The 21,867-nt window shown below is 47.1% G+C and overlaps 1 protein-coding gene across 1 annotated transcript in view; it reads right to left on the bottom strand.

Annotated features, from left to right (window-relative positions):
- The window catches only part of LOC134601573 (phospholipid scramblase 1-like), a 122,648-nt gene extending 102,040 nt beyond the window's left edge, over nucleotides 1-20,608 (bottom strand). The window contains exon 1 of the mRNA XM_063446096.1: nucleotides 20,530-20,608. The gene's annotated coding sequence lies outside the window, so the exon portion shown is untranslated. The remainder of the gene's footprint in view (nucleotides 1-20,529) is intronic.
- Between the last annotated feature and the right edge of the window lie 1,259 nt (nucleotides 20,609-21,867).

Genomic DNA, 21,867 nt, shown 5'->3' with positions numbered 1-21,867 from the left:
AGACGACACTTCGTTTTGAGGTCAAGCAGAACTGACTATACTGGCACATACAGCCTCTTTTATTCACAATCCACAAACTTAGTACTGCCCACAGGGTTTTACAGAGCAACCAATAACACACGTACAGTACAGAAAACACTCCCAGCAATTACACACAAAATCCTCCCCTCTGCCTGTGATATAATTATGGTACACAATGGGTTAACATAAATATCACAAGCAGGAAAAATACAGTTTTTATATATGTACTATAACTTTAAAAATATACATCCAATCTTCATAAAAATTATACAGCCGAAGTGCCGAAGTAGTCGAAGTGGCCGTCATTAGACAGTCGAACACGTGGCGGCGGCCATTTTAATACAGTCGAACGCGGTCAGCGGTGTGTGCTGTCAAATTGCTGACCTGTACCTTCCCCTACCCTTCGACACTGGGGCTGGAGACTAAGTCCCGTTCGAAGATTCGAACACACGTTCGAACTGGACTTTGTCATTTTGGGTGTAAAATAGACCTCCAGTAGACAATTTAACACTACGGAAACACAACCCCGGTTACACTTCGACAGAAGTCGAAGTGCGTTCGACTATTCGAACGCTGCCTTCGGATGGGACTTTGTCAATTTTCAAGGCAGAAATAGACCGACCGCACAGCCTGAATTTGTGGAACTGTTTTGGGCATGCAGTCGGTCCAAAGAGACTTTTTCAATATCTCTGGAACCACTTAACCGATTTATACTAATGTTTGATATGTTTGTCCCCAAGTTGTGTGGTTCATAAAAATATGAGTTTTATTCCTGTGTGATACAAAATCATAAAGTTATAAAATGGATAAGTTTTAGTTGGAGATAATTGAGTAGAAACAGTAAGAAACTCAATTATCTCCCAAGCAGAGGGGAGGGAATATGTGGGATGTAACCGATATCTGATTGGAAAATGCCTAATTGCCTGTGGGCGTCTCCCTTGCAGGGGAGAACTGCATAAAAGCAGAGTACCTGCCATTAAACATGAGAGTTCTTCTTCACCCTCAATCTAGAGTCCTGTCTCTTATTGGGGGAATCGCTATATCATTACAAGGGATTGTTATGCTCTCCATGCTCCCTTGGATAATCACTTCTAGGCTCTTTTAAGAGCCAGTTCCTGCTTCACTCTCTTGGAGGAGCCTTGTCGTAGGTCCAGGGTGGGTAGGAGATGGCGAGACCCCAACCAAGCTGTGGCGGTTCGTGGGGTCTGCGGTGGTTGTGGTGTCTGCGGAGCGCTTGGAGCCCTCTGTAAGCGCTTTGAGCATCCTTCAACAGAGGTACCCAGTCGGGGTGCCAGGTGATCAGTTACAGTGACCCCCACAGTTCTAAAGCTACCAGTATGGGAAAGAGCTCAAGTAAAGCAAGATTCTGAGTAATGCCCGAGGAATGCCAGCCAGCCGGCAAAGTGTCAGCACACCATGAGACTCCAAAATCACCCCGAAATTGGTTCCACATCCGTATAAAAGTGGCAATCAGAACTGGACACCTCGAGCGTCTGCCAATAGGACTTCCCATTATAAGCAGTCAGAAAGGAATCCCAGACCTCCCATAACTGTTGCATAAACTGAACAAAATTATGAGGCCTCACAACCCCATGGACATAATCCTACAGGCGAAGTTCAACTTAACCAAGAGAGACTGCAGCTGGCAAAACTGAATGTTCCGCAGGCCCTGAGGTGGACCATGTCCACCAGAAGTACGGCAAGTGTACTGATAAAAGGAATAAAATAATGCTGAGCATTTTTGGGGAGCCTTGGTAGAGAACACCCCGGGCCCAATTCCCAAAAGTCTAGGTAACCTTCTTTTACGGTTTCCTCCAGGTTAGCTGAAAGGATGCTCCTAGCGCTCACCAAAGGACCATCAGCACCATAGGCTACCTGGCTGGGATCTTGCCGTCTGCTATCCACCCTGGACCTATGACCAGGTTCCAGGTTCCAGTAGGTGAACCTCTTCCTTCTGTAGAGCGAAGTAGGATCAGGAACAAGAGCTCTTACAAGAGCTCAACAGCTAAGGGAGTATGAAGAGCATAGCAATCCCTGTAGTGATTATAGCTGTCCCCTACAAACATGAGTCGAGGCTGCAAGTTAGAGGGACAAGTAGTTCTCCTTTTAATCAGCTACAAAGGGCCTTCTTTTATGCAGGTTTTACACATACAGTACAGGGTTTTGTAAAACAACCAATAAAACACGTAATATACAGTAAAAACACTCCCATTCATTCCCACAAAATCCTCCCCTCTGCCTGTGATTATAATTACTGTACACAATAGGTTAAAGTAATTATCACAGGCAGGAAAAATATACTTTTTACACATATACTGTAACATTAAAGGGACACTATAGTCACCTGAACAACTTCAGCTTAATGAGGTTGTTCAGGTGAGTGCTACAGCTACCCGGAGCCTATTTCTTGTAAGCACTGTATTTTCTGAGAAAATGCAGTGTTTACATTGGAAGCTTGGAACACCTCTTGTTGCAGTCAATCAGACGGCCACCAGAGGGACTTCCGAGTTCAGAGGCCCTAAAAAGGCCTCTCGTCCGATGCATTCTGGGTGAATGCATCAGACGGGCTATCAGCACACAAAGCACTGTGAACGCGCTTTGTGTGCTGACAGCCTGTCAGCACTGCTGTGGGCGTGGCTTCAGCTGACAGCTGAAGCCCGAACCCACAGGGATGCTGTCTGGCCACAATAGTGGTTGAAGGGGGGGGGGGACCTACTCTCCTCCCCCCCCCCCCGGCCCCCACCCCTGAGCGGTGGGTGGGGGCCCTAAAATTAAAAATAAGGGGGGCACATACTGCCCCTCCGGCCCCCACCCCTGTGCGGCGGGTGGGGGCCCTAAAATTATCAATAAGGGGGGACCTATTGTCCCCCCCGGCCCCCACCCCTGTGCGGTGGGTGGGGGCCTTAAAATAAAAAATAAGGGGGGACATACTGTCCCCCCCAGCCCCCACCCCTGAGCGGTGGGTGGGGGGACCCTAGTTAACCCTCCCCCCCCCCAAAAAAAAATATCTCCCTACCTACCCCCCTCACCCTAAAAATAATGAGTGGGGACCCTTTAACTAAAAACCTGTAAAGAAAAAAAATAAGATAAAAACAACTTACCATTCGATGTTTTCTTTCTTCTAAAATCTTCTTTCTTCAGCCCCAAAAAAGGCCAAATAAAAATCCATAATAACCGACGCAATAAAAAAAAAAAAAAAAAAAAAAAAAAACCCCGAGCGCAAAAAAAATGATCCATCTTCACCCATGGAGGGCTCCGCGCAGACTGAGCTCCGCAGGGTGGGAAAGGCTTATAAAGCCTTGCCCCGCCCTGCAATTAGGCTGAGAACACTCTGATTGGTGGGTTTAAGCCAATCAGAGTGCTCTTTGTCATTTTACAAGCGTGGGAAAGTTCTTTGGAATTTTCCCACGCTTGTAAAATGACACAGAGCAATGTGATTGGATGGCTTGAAATCCATCCAATCACAGTGCTCTTTGTAATTTTACAAGCGTGGGAAAGTTCTTTGGAATTTTCCCACGCTTGTAAAATGACACAGAGCAATGTGATTGGATGGCTTGAAATCCATCCAATCACAGTGCTCTTTGTAATTTTACAAGCGTGGGAAAGTTCTTTGGAATTTTCCCACGCTTGTAAAATGACACAGAGCAATGTGATTGGCTTAAACCCACCAATCAGAGTGTTCTTAGCCTAATTGCAGGGCGGGGCAAGGCTTTATAAGCCTTCCCCCGCCCTGCGGAGCTCAGTCTGCGCGGAGCCCTCCATGGGTGAAGATGGATTATTTTTTTTGCGCTCGGGTTTTTTTTTTTTTTATTGCGTCGGTTATTATGGATTTTTATTTGGCCTTTTTTGGGGCTGAAGAAAGAAGATTTTAGAAGAAAGAAAACATCGAATGGTAAGTTGTTTTTATCTTATTTTTTTTCTTTACAGGTTTTTAGTTAAAGGGTCCCCACTCATTATTTTTAGGGTGAGGGGGGTAGGTAGGGTTTTTTTTTTTTTTTTGGGGGGGGGGGGAGGGGAGAGGCTTAACTAGGGTCCCCACCCCCTTTGTATTTAGGGCCCCCACCCACCGCTCAGGGGTGGGGGCCGGGGGGGGACAATAGGTCCCCCCCTATTGATAATTTTAGGGCCCCCACCCACCGCTCAGGGTGGGGGCTGGGGGGGGCAGTAGGTCCCCCCCCTTATTGTGAATTTTAGGGCCCCCACCCGCCGCACAGGGGTGGGGGCCGGGGGGGGGGACAGTAGGTCCCCCCCCCTATTGTGAATTTTAGGGCCCCCACCCACCGCTCAGGGGTGGGGGCCGGGGGGGGGGACAGTAGGTCCCCCCCTTATTTTTTATTTTAGGGCCCCCACCCGCCGCACAGGGGTGGGGGCCGGGGGGGGGACAGTAATTTAATTGATAATTTTATTGATAATTTTAGGGCCCCCACCCGCCGCTCAGGGGTGGGGGCCGGGGGGGGACAGTAGGTCCCACCTTATTGATATAGTTTTAGAAAGCGAGCTGAGCTGTCAGTCAGACAGCTCAGCTCGCGAACGCGCATTCCGCACACATGCGCGGTAAAGCGCTCAGGTTCTTCATAGGGCGGCTGTCAATGCCGCTCTATGAAGAACGCGATTGGTGCAGCGCGAAGCCGCGCATGCGCACCACATCGCCCTGACGCTTCTCTCAGAGAAGCGTCCTATTGGACCCCGCGATTTCGTCATTTTGACGAAAAAGGGGGCGCGGCCTGGCTGGGAGCTCGGCGCTGGAACGGAGGTAAGTTTTTAATATAAAAACACCTCGAATTTTTTTTTTTATTAAATGTAAGTTCATATAAAAGCAAGAAGGAAGGCTGGGGGACCTGTCTTTCTTGCTTTTATATGTAGACTATAGAGTCCCTTTAAAACTATACATTCAATCTTCATAAAAATCACATATTCTTACTCAGCATACTTCAAATATGAACACTCTCAAAAATCATACAAATCCCTCCAGTAAATAAAAAGTTAGTCGGAAATCCTTTGTGACCGACCGCAAGCACATTTTACTGCCCAAAATGGTTCCAGGAATTCAGGCTGTGCGGCCGGTCTATTTCCCATGTTAAAGTCAGTTCAAGCAGATGAATGACAAACATTCGAATTGTCGAATGAACTGTCAAATGGCATTCAAATTGTCGAATGCATTGAAGTCTGGAGAAGGTAAAACTTCAGCTGAATTAAAGATTGCCGCCGCCGCCACGTGTTTGTCTGTACGAACGGCGGCCACCCAGCGCTCGGCAATTAACCTGCAGTAACCTCCCAGCCTGGGAGGTAAATTGCCTGCACGCTTCCACTTCTGGGTGGTCCGCCTGTGTGGTACTTGGTTCAGTAAGCCCCATTTACTGAACCAAGTGGGAAAAGGGCACAAACAAAGGATTTTACAGGTCTGGGGACATAGTCTTAATGGGGCATTGTTCACCAAAGTCTCAATATGTCCCCAGACGGTTCTTAAAGGGCCATAGTCATGGGGCAGAAGGTTGGCAATGAGGCTTCTCCATAATACAGGGAAGCAGGGCAATTTGCCGCATTAAGTAAAAGTTACAAAAGGCATTTTGTAACACCTTCCGATAGTGAAACTTCTCATTCTCCTTATCAGAATCCTTACTCTCCTTGGGTAATCTCAATGAATTCCCCTTTCCAAATTTTTTCTGTAACTCTGGGTTTCATAGTCAGGTCCATGGGGCGAGACCAGCACATAGGTGCAGCCCCTTTTGCGAAATCCACAACACCCGATGAGCTATCTAAATCCATGGGGCTGACCCCCACACCTGCTTTCATGCTGAGCACATGGGGAGCCACTAGTGCCGAAGGAACAGTAAAAATGCCACCGCCCAACCCACTTGCCAAGGGGATGGAAACCTATCAAGCCTGTACACCTGAATGCTGAAAAAGGGAGAACAGGCCTAGAGCAGTGCATTGTCCAACCTAGGAACCCCTTGCTCCCTGTTCCCACTGATCAAAAAAAAACTAAGGCCAAAAAGAAAATCCCTGTTTGCGGAACCCCCAGGAGGAGCGAAAGAGATGGAAGGGTGAGAGGAAGGAACAGGAGGAGCAGGGGAAAGCCCCTTCCCGATATCTCCTCACACCCAGAGGAAATAGAAGCATAGAATAGGAGCCCCCACCCACCCCCACAATGGTCACTCAAAGTGAGCTCCAGAGATCATGTGTGGAAATGGGAGAAACTTGTGGCAGGACAACCATCAATGCAACACTCCACTGATCTTGTCTTTATGGCAGACCGTATGTGCACTCACTGCTCCAGCTCGAAAGCTTCTCAATGAGAAGCCTCTGTGAATGTAGATTGATTATATTTAATAAAGCTGTAGACTTATTTGACCCATATAACAGTGTTCATGTCTTTTTGGGTAGATGATGGGTGATTTTATTCCACTAGCCCATATGGCGACGATGCGACAATGCGCCTGTTATGTAGTCCCAAGGAACGAGCGCAGCTTAGTGGATAAGGGCCTTGACAGAGCTAGGAGGCGGGCTTAGGTGGAATGGGTGTTGGGATAGGGTGGTTGGGACTAAGTGGCTAACCCAGTATAAATAGGCAGCCATTTTAGAATTCATCAGTTACATTTTCTTACCTGGCTGAAATTGTGTGCCCACTCTTTTGGCCTGGTAAGTTTGTTTTTCAGAATAGAGGCGGTGCACCGATGTGACGAAACGCCGTCACTGAGTGCCATGCCTACATATGGGCCCTGTGAAAAGCATGTGAAAAGACTGTTCGTGTGATTTCCCTGGTTTATTGTTAGGGTTCCTATATGTGTGGGATGTATATTTATTAGTTTATGTTTTGTGATCTGGAACTCTAGTGCCTGGGGGATAATTGGGTTAAGCAAATGTCTCTTTTGGATATGGTATTAAATAAAGGGTGTCCTGTTTCTGGGAGGCTTGATCATTACCATGTCAAAGGACTTCCTATCTGAGAGGCAAGCAAGACATATGGCAGATGTGAGCCCAGACTTCCAGGCCACTTCTGTGTGACTTCCCACACCCTACAGAATAGCTCTGCTGGAGTCCAAGCTTCAAAGAGGAACTGGGATTGTAAGCTAGGACATTCCATGTAATCAATTAACCCCTTTTGAAATATTGAAATGTGTTTGTGGGGTGTTAGAAACTGTTGTACAGAAAGATCTGAGAGATAATTAAATATAAGAGGCTTCCTCACGCAATTATTTCTCAGGCACAGAAGGTCATGGGAGGTGTAACGGACCGTTTCAGCATAAAAGGGGAAAAATCCGTTTAGGCGATAATCCCCTTTAGATAGACCAGCAGCTACTATAAGCACCAAGTTCCCGAACTCCCAAACTGCACGGATTCACCAACTCTCGAACAGCAGACACACTAACCCTGGAAGCAGCCGAACAGGAAAAGCAATATGGACAGCTTACACTCCTGGCAGTCGGCATACAGTCCCCTTTCCCCCAAGAAAGAGACACACTCCAGCTTCAGGGTTAAACAGCAACAACACTGATTTATTCACACACAGGCTTATATGAGATTCTCCCATGCAAGGGAGGGGTTTACAGTACACCAATCCAGTTTAAGGTACAACCCACACATCTCCTCCCTCCAACATATCTGTTAATACAATTAACAGGGACATATTTTTACCCAAGTTTTGGATGTACCCTAAATACTAGGGGTACATCCACAAATCCAATATCTCCAGATAGCCCTAGTCTGGAGGGACAACATATGTTAAAATCAGCCCATTCGGATAAACGGTTCGGGAGTTATGGGACTTTAAAGTATTGACCGACCGCATGGGTAAAGTATCCGAAAACAGTTCCATGCATTTTGGCCCTGCGGTCGGTCACAGAAAAGGGAATGAAACAGACGAATTGCCTGGGTTATAGAGACTAAGGGGAATTCGCCTGAATCCCCTAGTTCGTGGGTTTCTTTCTACCGAACGGCGGGCTGTTTGGTAGTTTCCCCACGAAATCCTGGAAGTCTGGAGGTCTCAGCGGTGTTTGCCTAGTCGAGTGTCCGATTTCAGTTCCAGACACTCGACGGCAAAACACCGCTGTTCGGTAGTTAAAGATGGCCGCCGCCACGTGGTTGTTTCCCGAATGGCGGCCACCCAGAGGACACAGAATACATTACATGGATTGCCAATTACCTGTTTGCAACATTGTTGCAAACGGTAATTGGAGGCACACTTATTCCTGGGTGGTCTGGTTGTTCGGTAGTTTCACTCAATATAATGAATTGAGTGATTCTACCGAACGATCAGATGAATGCTGCATATATATCACCCAGGTTAAACTTAACACATAATACATATACAATATTACAGGCAGTACACTAGAATATGCTTCACGACCTTAAAGGGACAGTAGTCCCAAAAGTCCCAATCTGTTCCTAGATGCTTTTAAAGGGCCGGTAGCAGCAATATACATTATTACATGCCCAAATATAGTTTTTACAGTACAATATGTCTAGGGCCATAGTCGCAGGGCAGGAGGCTAGCAACCAGGCTTCTCCAGTCCACAGTGGCGAAGTTGGTTTCGCCACAGGAGGGATTACCCTGTAACTTTGTGTTGGAAACCCCTTGCAGAGGACTTTGGATAAAAGGCTGTGTGTGGCCCTGCATTAAAGAGTTCACTCCAATCATTCAGTCTCAGCTAATGTGTGGGGGGAGAGGGGAAAGCTAGGCTTGCTCTTTTACTTGCTATACTCTCTGGAGGAGAGCTCTAACCACTGGAAGCTGGATCCAGGGCTCGGGTCCAGTGTGGGAAGAGGCGGCAAGTTCCCAGCCAAGCTGCGGCGGCTAGGGGCTGGAAGTGCTTATGGTGTCCCGGCGAAGTGCTTATGATACTCTGTGATAACCATAAAGCATGATTGGCGGAGGTATCCAGTCAGATTACCAGGAAGTCTGCCTCAATCGGTGACCCACAGGTGATGGCAGCACGGCGGGACTGGCAGATGGCGGCGGTTGGAGCCGCCCAGGCTCAGATGCTATGGGGGCAGTGCCGGGTAATCCAGGAGAGGCAGTGCCGGGTAATCCAGCTCCTGCTTGGCAGGGCCTTCCCCTTTGCTCCCCTCAAACGCTGGCAGATCTTACGGTGATGGCTCAGGGAGTTCCAGTGGGGAGTCGCGATGTAGGTCCCCCAGGGCAGTTTGCAGGATCCCGAGGGGTACAGTCAGTGGGGCATCTAGATGCAGGCAGGCCAGAGGCCAAAGGGATGCTTTGGTTTCACACAGGCGATCCCTGGGACGCAGCGGGAGGGTAGGTGAGGATCTGTGCTCCCGCCCAGGAATTCTTCTCCTCTTTCCAGGTCAAGGAGCTGATCTTCATCATGACATTACTGGCCTCGGGTGGTTCCCCCAGTTGATCAACTGATGGACGGGCAGCATCCTGGAGTTGTTGGATCTTGTGAAGCAGCCCTGCAGCCATCACAGGCTGGAGGCTTGGCCGGTGAGTCAGATGCTGCTTTGCACTCACACAGTTTACAACACCTGATTGATTCCTGGGGGACGGAGGGACAGCACAGGGCTGACGTGGGCCAGGTATGGGTTCAGGGGACGGTGACTCAAGTGGGTATGGGATCTGTTGTTGCTGGTGCTTCTGCAGGTGGGTCGGCGATGGAAGTGGCATTGGCGACGGCGGTGGCGGACTTGGGAACTGAGAGGATGGAGTTAGCGGGGTGTGTCCTGGAGGCAGCCAGGCAGAATACGCACATCTCCTAAGCGGGGCCTTTGAGGATCCACTTGAAGCAGGAGGTGAAGGAGAAGTTGTGGAAGGGGTTCTGCAAGATATTTTCACTCCTTCCTTTGGAGGAATTTATCGACATGAAAGAGGAGGACAAGAAGGATGACAAGGAGGAGGAGGAAGAAAAGAGGTTCTGGAAGATTCTGAAGTAATTCGGTAATTGGCTGCGGGCATTTTGCATTCTTGCCAGCGTGCTTAGGGAAAAGTCACCGGGGCTGTGTTCCTCCTTGTTCTGTTAATTGGGTGGCATATCGCACGTACGGTGGGCTCACGTGATGGAAATATGACAAGCCGTTCCAGCAGCAGCTCTCGGCGACCCCTGGGATGAGGTGGGACCAGATGGACCTGCCTCTCTGAAATAAATTGATGATGGCACAGAAGGCGTCTCCCTTTCAGCAAGCGGCCACCACAGGGGGACAGCCCGCGATGACGACCACCTTTAAAAAGGGCGTTTGATGGCTCTTTAACGAGGGTCAGTGCAAGTGGGGATTGGCCTGTAGGTTTAAGCACCAGTGCTCTGGCTGTGGGGGCGCCCATGGTCTCAACATGTGTTTTAAACAAAGAAAGGAAGGTGCCGCCTCAGGGGCAGGCGTGGCTGGTGCAGCCTCCATTGCCCAGGGGCTTCACGGCAGTGAAACTCAATGCGCTGCTACTGTGACTAAGCCGCTATGGTAAGAAGAGTGCTGCTGAGCTGTTACGGTCGGGTTTTGAGGTGGGTTTCTTTATTCCCTTTCGGAAAAGAGGGTATACAGGGTTTCCGGAATTTGAGGTGGTGACGGGAAAAATGAGCAAGGAATTTCAAGTGGAAAAGATGGCCGGTCCATTTGGAGAGCCGCATTTTTTCAACCTGAACGTGTCTCCTTTGGGGTGTCCTAAGGTCTCATCTGTGAATGACGACACTGATGCCGACCTGTGCTCAGTTGCTTACGCATCATTTGACCAATGGGTCGAGTTGGTTAAGCAGGCTGGGTGTGACGCCCTTATGATGGAGGTGGCTTTACGCCTGCTGCCTGTTCACCCCGAGTGCCATCACTTGTTGGGTTGTTTTTTGGGGGGGGCTTACTTTGCCGATTTGTGCCTCCAGATGGGCTGTTGATGGGCATCAATTTCATACTTTTAGCTCCTTCCTCAAGACGTTTAGCTCCTTCCTCAAATGGGTGGTTAGGATGGAGGGATCCACCCTCAGAGAACGACAAGTAGCAGACTACCTCGCCTTACTTGCAGATATCGACACTCTGAGGAGCGATGAACCCCTTGACTACTGGGTGTGCAGGCTTGACCTGTGGCCTGAGCTATCCCAATTTGCGATAGAACTTCTGGCCTGCCCCGCTTCAAGTGTCCTGTCAGAAAGGATCTTCAGTGCAGCAGGAGGTATTGTCACTGAGAAGAGAAGTCGCCTAGGTCAAAAAAGTCTAGATTACCTCACCTTTATTAAGATGAATGAAGGATGGATCCCGAAAGGACTGACAGTGGGCGATACATTCGACTAAAAAAGGCCTGATGAGATGAGCTGCCTTGGGCTAAAAATGGTGACCCTATGTAGGAGGAACAGTCCCTATTCTGCTCTGTGTCAGTGTGTATCAGGGTCCCTGAGGACAGGTGTCAATCCAGATCTGCCAAGTGACCCTATGTAGGGGGAACAGTCCCTATTCTGCTCTGTGTCAGTGTGTATCAGGGATCCTTAGGATAGGTGTCAATCCATATCTGCTAAGTGACCCTATGTAGGGGGAACAGTCCCTATTCTGCTCTGTGTCAGTGTGTATCAGGGCTTCTGAGGACAGGTGTCAATCCATATGTCAAGGTGTCAATATGTCATCTGTCAGGTGTCAATCCATATCCATTGTGATTTAGGAATGTTAGGTGATTTATGCCCTTTATGGATTAAAACCAGACTCTGCATCAACTGTGTAATTTTCCATGGGAGTTTTGCCATGGATCCCCCTCCGGCATGCCACAGTCCAGGTGTTAGTCCCCTTGAAACAACTTTTCCATCACTATTGTGGCCAGAAAGAGTCCCTGTGGGTTTTAAAATTCGCCTGCCCATTGAAGTCTATGGCGGTTCGCCCGGTTCGCCGGTTCGCGAACGTTTGCGGAAGTTCGCGTTCGCCGTTCGCGAACCGAAAATTTTATGTTCGCGACATCACTACAGGTGGCAGGTGCAGAGCCTTGGTCGGCTGGGTGGACTGTGAGCCCAATCATTAGCACCTTTGCCTTTTTTTGTGAATATAATTTTTATTAATTCGTTATTCAAGTTTAGGAAACAGTGAGACTCGCAGGTCTCCAGGGTGAGTTATTGTGAGAAGAAAATGCTAGTATCAGTTCAGGCTCGCAGGCCCACAATGTTGTCGGACTCGCAGGTCCCTGTTATCGGGTTTTATGCATCTCTTATAATACATATATTTGTATGTGTTATAATTGAAGTAAACCACATTTACAATATCCATCTTTGTTTAAGGTTAGAGAATAAAATGTATGTTTTCGGATTATATAGAGTGAGAACCGTTAACTGCGACCTTTAGGAAAAAAGTAAAACTAAGCACCTTTTCCTCCTTTTTCTTTTGTCTCACCCCGTGTTATGGCCCTTGTCCTATACCCTGTCCTCCTACAAGAGGCTAAGATGGGGTGATGGGGTAGAGCCCATACCCCTGCAAGGTGGCACCGCGGCATGTATCGCTCAGAGCCAGGAGAGACCCAATCCGCACGGCTTAGGAACAACTGGGCTTTGCCGCTCTTTGTGGTGTTTAGCAGATAGGACGGGTTCGGCTACAGATTCGGCACCTCCCCCGACTCTGTACGACAGTAGCAGGTAATGGTGCATAGTGGGGGTCCACTATCAGTGTACATAACTGAGCAAAGGGGCGCCTGTTTCTACCGGGGCTCCTCTGTGTTTTCGCAATATCGCGAATACCTTTCACAAAATTAAACAATGCTCCGGTGCTCATGAGCTATTATTCGGTTCTTACATATCAGTTGCGGTTCGTACTTTATACCTGCTGGGGCTCACAGGCCTCCATTCCAACCTCTACTGTTAGGCAACTCGCAGGTCCCTTCGCTCTGGGTTGTGCAGTTTTGCCGGGGTTGGGTTCGTGTGTCCCTCACGTTAACTTCTTGTCGTGTGTGTATTTAGAGGTGTGTCTGTGTCGTGGGTTTTGGGTTCCGCAGTTCCGGATGGGTGGTTGTGTGCATTTTGTGTTACTTCCAGGATTTTCGGAAGTTATCATGTTTGTTCGTTGTGTGTGCTACAGGGGTTGTATTCCCGGGAAATCGGGGGGTTCATGCGGTTCCATGTGTGCCCCTGTTCAGGGCTCGAGTATCCCTTGTTGGGGTAGGTGTATTTGAGTGGGTTGGGGTAGTTGTATAGCGTGGTTCATTGGGGAGGGGGGGGAGAGGATAGTCGGGGGGGGGGGGGTGCTGGGTCGTCTGGAGTGTGGGTTCTGGGTCCTATCTGCACCTTCGCCTTTTTTGAGCTTTTTCCGCTGGTGCTATTGCTATGGTGCGACTTGCTTAGGGACAGAAAGGTGGTCTTCTACTCCGATAATATGTCCATGGTGCACATGGTCAACCACCTATCAGCTTCTGCGTAGGTTTGTGTTGCTCTGTATGTCTCTCAATGTGGTTTTCTGTGCGCGCCATGTCCCGGGTTATTTGAATGTCGTGGCTAACACTTTGTCTCATTTTCAGTGTTGCCGATTTCAGATGGTGGCACCTGGAGCGCTGGATGAGGGGCAGGCGTGCCCAGAAGAAATGTTGGTGCTCAGAACAGCTTGCTTGGGGGGCTTCGGAGAGCTTCCTTAGCTCCCCACATGTGGATGGCCTACTGTAAAGTTTGGGATTCTTGGGAAGAGTTTTGGGTTGGATCGGAGAGAGAGGTGAAAGGTGACTCTCGCTTGGATGCAGTTCTGTGGTTTACGTTTCAACTGCTGGTAAGAGTGGTTGCTCCGGCGATCGTGGATAGGCACATGGCTGCACTGGCATCTTTCTGGTTTAAGCTCCATGGGTGGGAAGATCTATGTGGCGGACACCCCAATGGGAAAAGGGGTTTCACTGCCAGAGATGTTCTGTTCCCTCTAGTGTGAGTGATGCGGCAATAATTCCAAGTAGTGATATAGCTGGTATAGCTTTCTCCCACAAACATGAGACGAGGCTCTATGCTGGGGATGTACTGATTTATTGGGAACCCCACACAGCCTTTTATGCAACCCCCCATGCAAGGTGTTTCCAGAGTGACAAAGCAGGGGAATCCCTCACACATTTTCTACTGTACCTAGAGAGGACTGCTGAAAACAAACATCTAAATAAAATTACCTCTCAGGTACAGAACAATGTACAGTTATCACACCCCAAAATACATACAATATAAATAGGTACCCCCTTAAGTCCTATATCCCTGGATAGCCTGGATCTGAACGCCCAACATATACAGAAAGCGATCAGATCCTACGAACGCAACTGAAACGCCCCCGGGGTATATTTTTGACCAACCGCACATGAGGCTGATGCCCAGAATAGTTCCATGGAATTGTTCTGAGCGGTCAGTCTCTTTTGGGAGTACAGAATCACACAAAATACTGAATGGAGACATTTGTCCGTATGCTGGTTATGTGTCCCTCGTTCGGGAGTAAGCTACTACCGAATGGTGTTCTTGCCAGACGAAAGATAGGCGAACGCAGTGAAGGTGGAAGTTCAGCGGTGATTGGGCGGTCGAGTGTCCGATTTTAGTTCCACACACTCGATGACCAGACGCCGCTGCCTGCGTTTGCGGCTTAAGATGGCTGCTGCCACATGTTCGCACAATTCACACAGCGACCACCCAGCCGACCGTTTAGAATGTTGCGGTTAGGGGTGGTAATGAGGTGCTGGCAGAGGTGACAGAGGTTAACAAGCAGCACAATCCGTATACGGGTGGTCTGGTCATTCGGTAGTTTGTGCGATATTCTAACAAGGCAATAGTAAAATTGAAGTTGAATGCAATATACCGAACAAACAAGGGAATGGAAAAACGGTTTATATAATCCAAGGACAGGGTGGTCTGTCACAGGTTATATGGAGTAATAGGAGGAGTTATAGGGAGGGTTATATGGAGTAATAGGAGGAGTTATAGGGAGGGTTATATGGAGTAATAGGAGGCGTTATAGGGAGGGTTATATGGAGTAATAGGAAGAGTTATAGGGAGGGTTATATGGAGTAATAAGAGGAGTTATAGGGAGGGTTATATAGAGTAAAAGGAGGAGTTATAGGGAGGGTTATATGGAGTAATAGGAGGAGTTATAGGGAGGGTTATATGGAGTAATAGGAGGAGTTATAGGGAGGGTTATATGGAGTAATAGGAGGAGTTATAGGGAGAGTTATATGGAGTAATGGGAGGAGTTATAGGGAGGGTTATATGGAGTAATAGGAGGAGTTATAGGGAGGGTTATATGGAGTAATAGGAGGAGTTATAGGGAGAGTTATATGGAGTAATGGGAGGAGTTATAGGGAGGGTTATATGGAGTAATAGGAGGAGTTATAGGGAGGGTTATATGGAGTAATAGGAGGAGTTATAGGGAGGGGTTATGGAGTAATAGGAGGGGTTATAGGGAGAGTTATATGGAGTAATAGGAGGAGTTATAGGGAGGGTTATATGGAGTAATAGGAGGAGTTATAGGGAGGGTTATATGGAGTAATAGGAGGGGTTATAGGGAGGGTTATATGGAGTAATAGGAGGCGTTATAGGGAGGGTTATATGGAGTAATAGGAAGAGTTATAGGGAGGGTTATATGGAGTAATAAGAGGAGTTATAGGGAGGGTTATATGGAGTAATAGGAGGAGTTATAGGGAGGGTTATATGGAGTAATAGGAGGAGTTATAGGGAGGGTTATATGGAGTAATAGGAAGAGTTATAGGGAGGGTTATATGGAGTAATAAGAGGAGTTATAGGGAGGGTTATATAGAGTAAAAGGAGGGGTTATAGGGAGGGTTATATGGAGTAATAGGAGGAGTTATAGGGAGGGTTATATGGAGTAATAGGAGGAGTTATAGGGAGGGTTATTGTAGCGGAGAGCCGATCTTGCACAGCTGTTCTCCACTAGAGATTCCAGTGAGGCTCAGGAACAAGGTGATGTTAAGTCCATAGGCAAGGTTTCCAGCAGGTAAAGTAATACAGCAGTATCCCCATCGCAATCCCAATAACTGGACGACACACAGTTTCAGGAGTAGACTGACAAGCTTTATTCCACAGTTCCTTATAAAGCCCTCTCCCATGCAAGGGAGGAGGTTCTATCACTTAAGACATTATCCAATCTCTAAGTAGTAACCTCCCACAGATCTCCTCCCCTCCTCTAGCATCATAATCCCCTTATTGTGTACACAGTTTTCCCCGAGTTTTGGATGTACCCTAAATACTTGGGGTACATCCACAAATCCAACATCCCCAGATAGCTCTATTCTGGGGGACCAACATACTTAAAAATTAGCCCATTCGGATGAATGGTTCGTGAGATATGGGGTTCCAAAGATTTGACCGACCGCATGGGTAAAGTATCCGAAAACAGTTCCATGCATTTTGGCCCTGCGGTCGGTCACAAACAAGGGAATGAAAACAGGCGAATTGCCTGTGTTATAGAGCCTGGAGAGGGTTTGAATGAATTCCCTTGTTTATGGGGCTCTTTCTACCGAACGGCGGGTCATTCGGTAGTTTCCATACGAATTTCTGGGAGTATGGAGGTCTCAGCGGTGTTTGCCTAGTCAAGTGTCCGATTTTAGTTCCAGACACTCGACGGCAAAACACCGCTGTTCGGTAGTTTAAGATGGCCGCCGCCACGTGGTTGTTTCCCGAATGGCGGCCACCCAGAGGACAAAGACCACACTGCACTGATTGCCAATTACCTGTTTGCAACATTGTTGCAAACGGTAATTGGAGGCACACTTATTCCTGGGTGGTCTGGTTGTTCGGTAGTTTCATTCCCTTGTTTTATTTGAATGATTCTACCGAACAACTAGAGGAATACAATTCTTTACATACATTTAACTGTCATTATACCCGGATACCATGCTTTCTATACATGTACATACACATTAAACCAGCCATATGACCAAATACACTTATTCTCATACATGTCGTGGGACAGCCCGGTACCAATCCGCTACAGTTATATAGAGTAAAAGGAGGGGTTATAGGGAGGGTTATATGGAGTAATAGGAGGAGTTATAGGGAGGGTTATATGGAGTAATATGAGGAGTTATAGGGAGGGTTATATAGAGTAATAGGAGGGGTTATAGGGAGAGTTATATGGAGTAATAGGAGGGGTTATAGGGAGGGTTATAGGAGGAGTAATAGGGAGGGTTATATGGAGTAATAGGAGGATTTATATAGAGGGTGTAACGGAACCGCTGGCACCCCGACCGGGTACCCTCCGCTGACGGATGCTCCTAGTGCTTTCCGAGGTCTCCAAGCACTCCACCAGACACCATAACCACTGTAGACTCCCCCGAACCGCCGCAGCTTGGTTGGGGTCTCGCCACGCTACCCACTCTGGACCCAAGACCAGGGTCTAGCTTCCAGTAGATGGACCTCTCCGAATTCCAGAGAGCAGGCACAGGAACAGCTCTTAGCAGAGCTCAGCGATTATACCCTGGGGAGTATAGTGATTATAGCAATCCCCAGAGTGTAGTTCTCCAATCCCCCAAACATGAGCCGAAACTTCATGAAGGCACAAGATGATCTGAGGTGCTAGCACACCCAGTCTGCTTTTATTTCCATCTTACACATAAAAGCCCGCCCACAGCCAATAGCATAACGGTTACAACCCACAAGTTCCCTCCCCTCAGATAACCAGTTAACATAATTATTACAGCCAGGGAAAATACAGTTTTTATACATGTGCTATAACTTTAAAACCGTACATCCAATCTTCCCAAAAACCATATATTTAGAATCAGCATACTTTAAACATACACCCTTCCAAAAATCAGCCAAATCCCCCCAGTGGATCAAAAGTTAGCTGGAAGTCCTTTATGACCGACCGCAAGCACAATTTCCTGCCCAAAACAGTTCCATAGATTTGGGCTGTGCGGTCGGTCAATTTCATGCGAAAAAACGACTAAGTCCCATTTCGAACGGGACTTAGTCTCTGGAGCTGCAAGTTCCGTATGGGAGAAGGTAAGGGTCAGCGGTGTTCGGCAGAATGTGAAGCCGATTTTAGTTCCACAGAATCTTTAACATACACCGCTGACCGCATTCGAATGACCAAAATGGCCGCCGCCACGTGTTCGGCTGCCGAATGGCGGCCACCCAGCGCTCGGCAATTGACCGGCAGTAACCTCACAGCCTGGGAGGTAAATTGCCTGCACCCTTTAGCTTCTGGGTGGTCCGCCTGTGTGGTACTTGGTTCAGTAAGCCCTATTTACTGAACCAAGTGGGAGAGAGCCAGGGGCAAGTTATTTTACAGGTCTGGGGACATAGTCTTAAAGGGGCATTGTTACCCGAAGTTACAAGATGTCCCCAGACGGTTCTTAAAGGGCCATACACACCAATAAAAGTCCATACGTTTTCAGGGGCCATAGTCTTAAAGGGTATTGTTACCCAAAGTCTCAATATGTCCCCAGACAGTTCTTAAAGGGCCAGCAGCAGTACAATAAAATACCATTCACTGTGCTTAAAGGGCCAGCAGTCACACAATAAAATACAATATGCCCAAATATAGTTCTCTAAACGTACCAATTTTCAAGGGGCCATAGTCAGCAGGTAGGAGGCGGGCAAACAGGCTTCTCCAATGCCCAGTGGCGAGGTTGGTTTCGTCACAGAGGGTTATATGGAGTAATAGGAGAAGTTATAGGGAGGGTTATATGGAGTAATAGGAGGAGTTATATGGACTAATAGGAGGGGTTATAGGGAGGGCTATATGGAGTAATAGGAGGCGTTATAGGGAGGGTTATATGGAGTAATAGGAGGAGTTATATGGACTAATAGGAGGGGTTATAGGGAGGGCTATATGGAGTAATAGGAGGCGTTATAGGGAGGGTTATATGGAGTAATAGGAGGGGTTATAGGGAAGTTATATGGAGTAATAGGAGGAGTTATAGGGATGGTTATATGGAGTAATAGGAGGGGTTATAGGGAAGTTATATGGAGTAATAGGAGGAGTTATAGTGAGGGTTATATGGAGTAATATGAGGAGTTATAGGGAGGGTTATATAGAGTAATAGGAGGGGTTATAGGGAGGGTTATATGGAGTAATAGGAGGGGTTATAGGGAAGTTATATGGAGTAATAGGAGGAGTTATAGTGAGGGTTATATGGAGTAATATGAGGAGTTATAGGGAGGGTTATATAGAGTAATAGGAGGGGTTATAGGGAGGGTTATATAGAGTAATAGGAGGGGTTATAGGGAGAGTTATATGGAGTAATAGGAGGGGTTATAGGGAGGGTTATAGGAGGAGTAATAGGGAGGGTTATATGGAGTAATAGGAGGATTTATATAGAGGGTTATATGGAGTAATAGGAGGAGTTATAGGGAGGGTTATATGGAGTAATAGGAGGAGTTATATGGACTAATAGGAGGGGTTATAGGGAGGGTTATATGGAGTAATAGGAGGCGTTATAGGGAGGGTTATATGGAGCAATAGGAGGGGTTATAGGGAGGGTTATATGGAGTAATAGGAGGGGTTATAGGGAGAGTTATATGGAGTAATAGGAGGGGTTATAGGGAGAGTTATATGGAGTAATGGGAGGAGTTAAATTGAGTAATGGGAGGGATATAATGAGTAATAGGAGGCGTTATAGGGAGGGTTATATGGAGCAATAGGAGGGGTTATAGGGAGGGTTATATGGAGTAATAGGAGGAGTTATAGGGAGAGTTATATGGAGTAATAGGAGGGGTTATAGGGAGAGTTATATGGAGTAATGGGAGGAGTTAAATTGAGTAATGGGAGGGATATAATGAGTAATGGGAGGGGTTATACATTGGGATATATGGAGTAACTGGAGGAGTTATTGGGAGTGTGATCCTTGTCTGCAGGTAGCACGGTCCTCTAGGGTAAACAACAGGCACAGTCCTTTGGTTTTCATATAATCCAGGCACTTTATTTGCAAATCCACACAGGAGACAGCAGCAAATGAAAACATAAATATAACAAATCCCTATAAACAAAAACCTAGCTCGTCTGAGCACTAACTAACATCAGATTCCCTCTCTCTCAGGGATTAAACTAGAACAAAATATTATTGGTTTCACTAACCTAGTGTCTTTGCCAGCCTTGACTGCGTTCCTTCTGCACTCCCAGTGCTCCAAGCCAGCCTTGACTCTCTCACAGGAGAGAACAGCGTCTCTCTTACCTGCCTAGCAGGGAGGGGTTTATTCCCACTGCTGCAGCTGAGCAGTGGGTTGGAGACAGATCAAAACTCTGTCCTGGAACTTTTTTTCCCCAGTTGTGTATAAACTGAGGAGTGGAGCATTGGCCCACCCTGCTCTCCAAATGCCCCACCCCAGGGGCCCATAACTAAACGTAGCTTTGTGTTGCACACCACACACACATACTTCCCCTGGGGTTAAATGTTAAAGGCCTCTCTGATTTCACTTTCTTAAAGAAGGGATATAATAGAATAGATTATAGGACATGGAGACGTTATAGGAAGGGGTTCAATAACGTAATATGTTATTTCTAGAATAAGACGTTTTGCATAGTGTTAAATAAATGTTTTCTTTAAGTTTTACAAAGAATTAGCAAATTTGCCTATTGAAGGGAATTTCACTCATATTTTGGGGTTACACCAGCATACACCCTGTGAAGACTTACCCACTTCTACGGAGGCTTGTTATGATTCTAAGTTGCAACAGATATGGGCTCGATACAAGGAGGAACAGATAACAGAATTACAGAGGGAGGAGATTTCCTGAAATGTAACAGAGGGAGGGGCACACATTGCAAAACAGAGACAGAGAGGAGAGCAGGGGAGAGGGAACAGGGAATGGTAACAGAGGGAGTGAAAAGGAATGTGAGAGGGAATGAAACAGAGAATGGAGAAGAGGGAATGAAATGGAACGGTGGAGAGGGAATGGATTAGGTAATATAGAATGGGGAGAGGGAATGGATTAGGGAATATAGAATGGGGAGAAGAAACGAAGTAGGAAATATACAGGGAGTGCAGAATTATTAGGCAAGTTGTATTTTTGAGGATTAATTTTATTATTGAACAACAACCATGTTCTCAATGAACCCAAAAAACTCATTAATATCAAAGCTGAATATTTTTGGAAGTAGTTTTTAGTTTGTTTTTAGTTATAGCTATTTTAGGGGGATATCTGTGTGTGCAGGTGACTATTACTGTGCATAATTATTAGGAAACTTAACAAAAAACAAATATATACCCATTTCAATTATTTATTTTTACCAGTGAAACCAATATAACATCTCAACATTCACAAATATACATTTCTGACATTCAAAAACAAAACAAAAACAAATCAGTGACCAATATAGCCACCTTTCTTTGCAAGGACACTCAAAAGCCTGCCATCCATGGATTCTGTCAGTGTTTTGATCTGTTCACCATCAACATTGCGTGCAGCAGCAACCACAGCCTCCCAGACACTGTTCAGAGAGGTGTACTGTTTTCCCTCCTTGTAAATCTCACATTTGATGATGGACCACAGGTTCTCAATGGGGTTCAGATCAGGTGAACAAGGAGGCCATGTCATTAGATTTTCTTCTTTTATACCCTTTCTTGCCAGCCAAGCTGTGGAGTACTTGGACGCGTGTGATGGAGCATTGTCCTGCATGAAAATCATGTTTTTCTTGAAGGATGCAGACTTCTTCCTGTACCACTGCTTGAAGAAGGTGTCTTCCAGAAACTGGCAGTAGGACTGGGAGTTGAGCTTGACTCCATCCTCAACCCGAAAAGGCCCCACAAGCTCATCTTTGATGATACCAGCCCAAACCAGTACTCCACCTCCACCTTGCTGCCGTCTGAGTCGCACTGGAGCTCTCTGCCCTTTACCAATCCAGCCACGGGCCCATCCATCTGGCCGATCAAGACTCACTCTCATTTCATCAGTCCATAAAACCTTAGAAAAATCAGTCTTGAGATATTTCTTGGCCCAGTCTTGACGTTTCAGCTTGTGTGTCTTGTTCAGT

Source organism: Pelobates fuscus, chromosome 3 (assembly GCF_036172605.1).
Source record: "Pelobates fuscus isolate aPelFus1 chromosome 3, aPelFus1.pri, whole genome shotgun sequence".
Taxonomy (NCBI): domain Eukaryota; kingdom Metazoa; phylum Chordata; class Amphibia; order Anura; family Pelobatidae; genus Pelobates; species Pelobates fuscus.
Note: the sequence above shows the minus strand (reverse complement) of the source record. Positions and strands in the feature narration are given on the sequence as shown.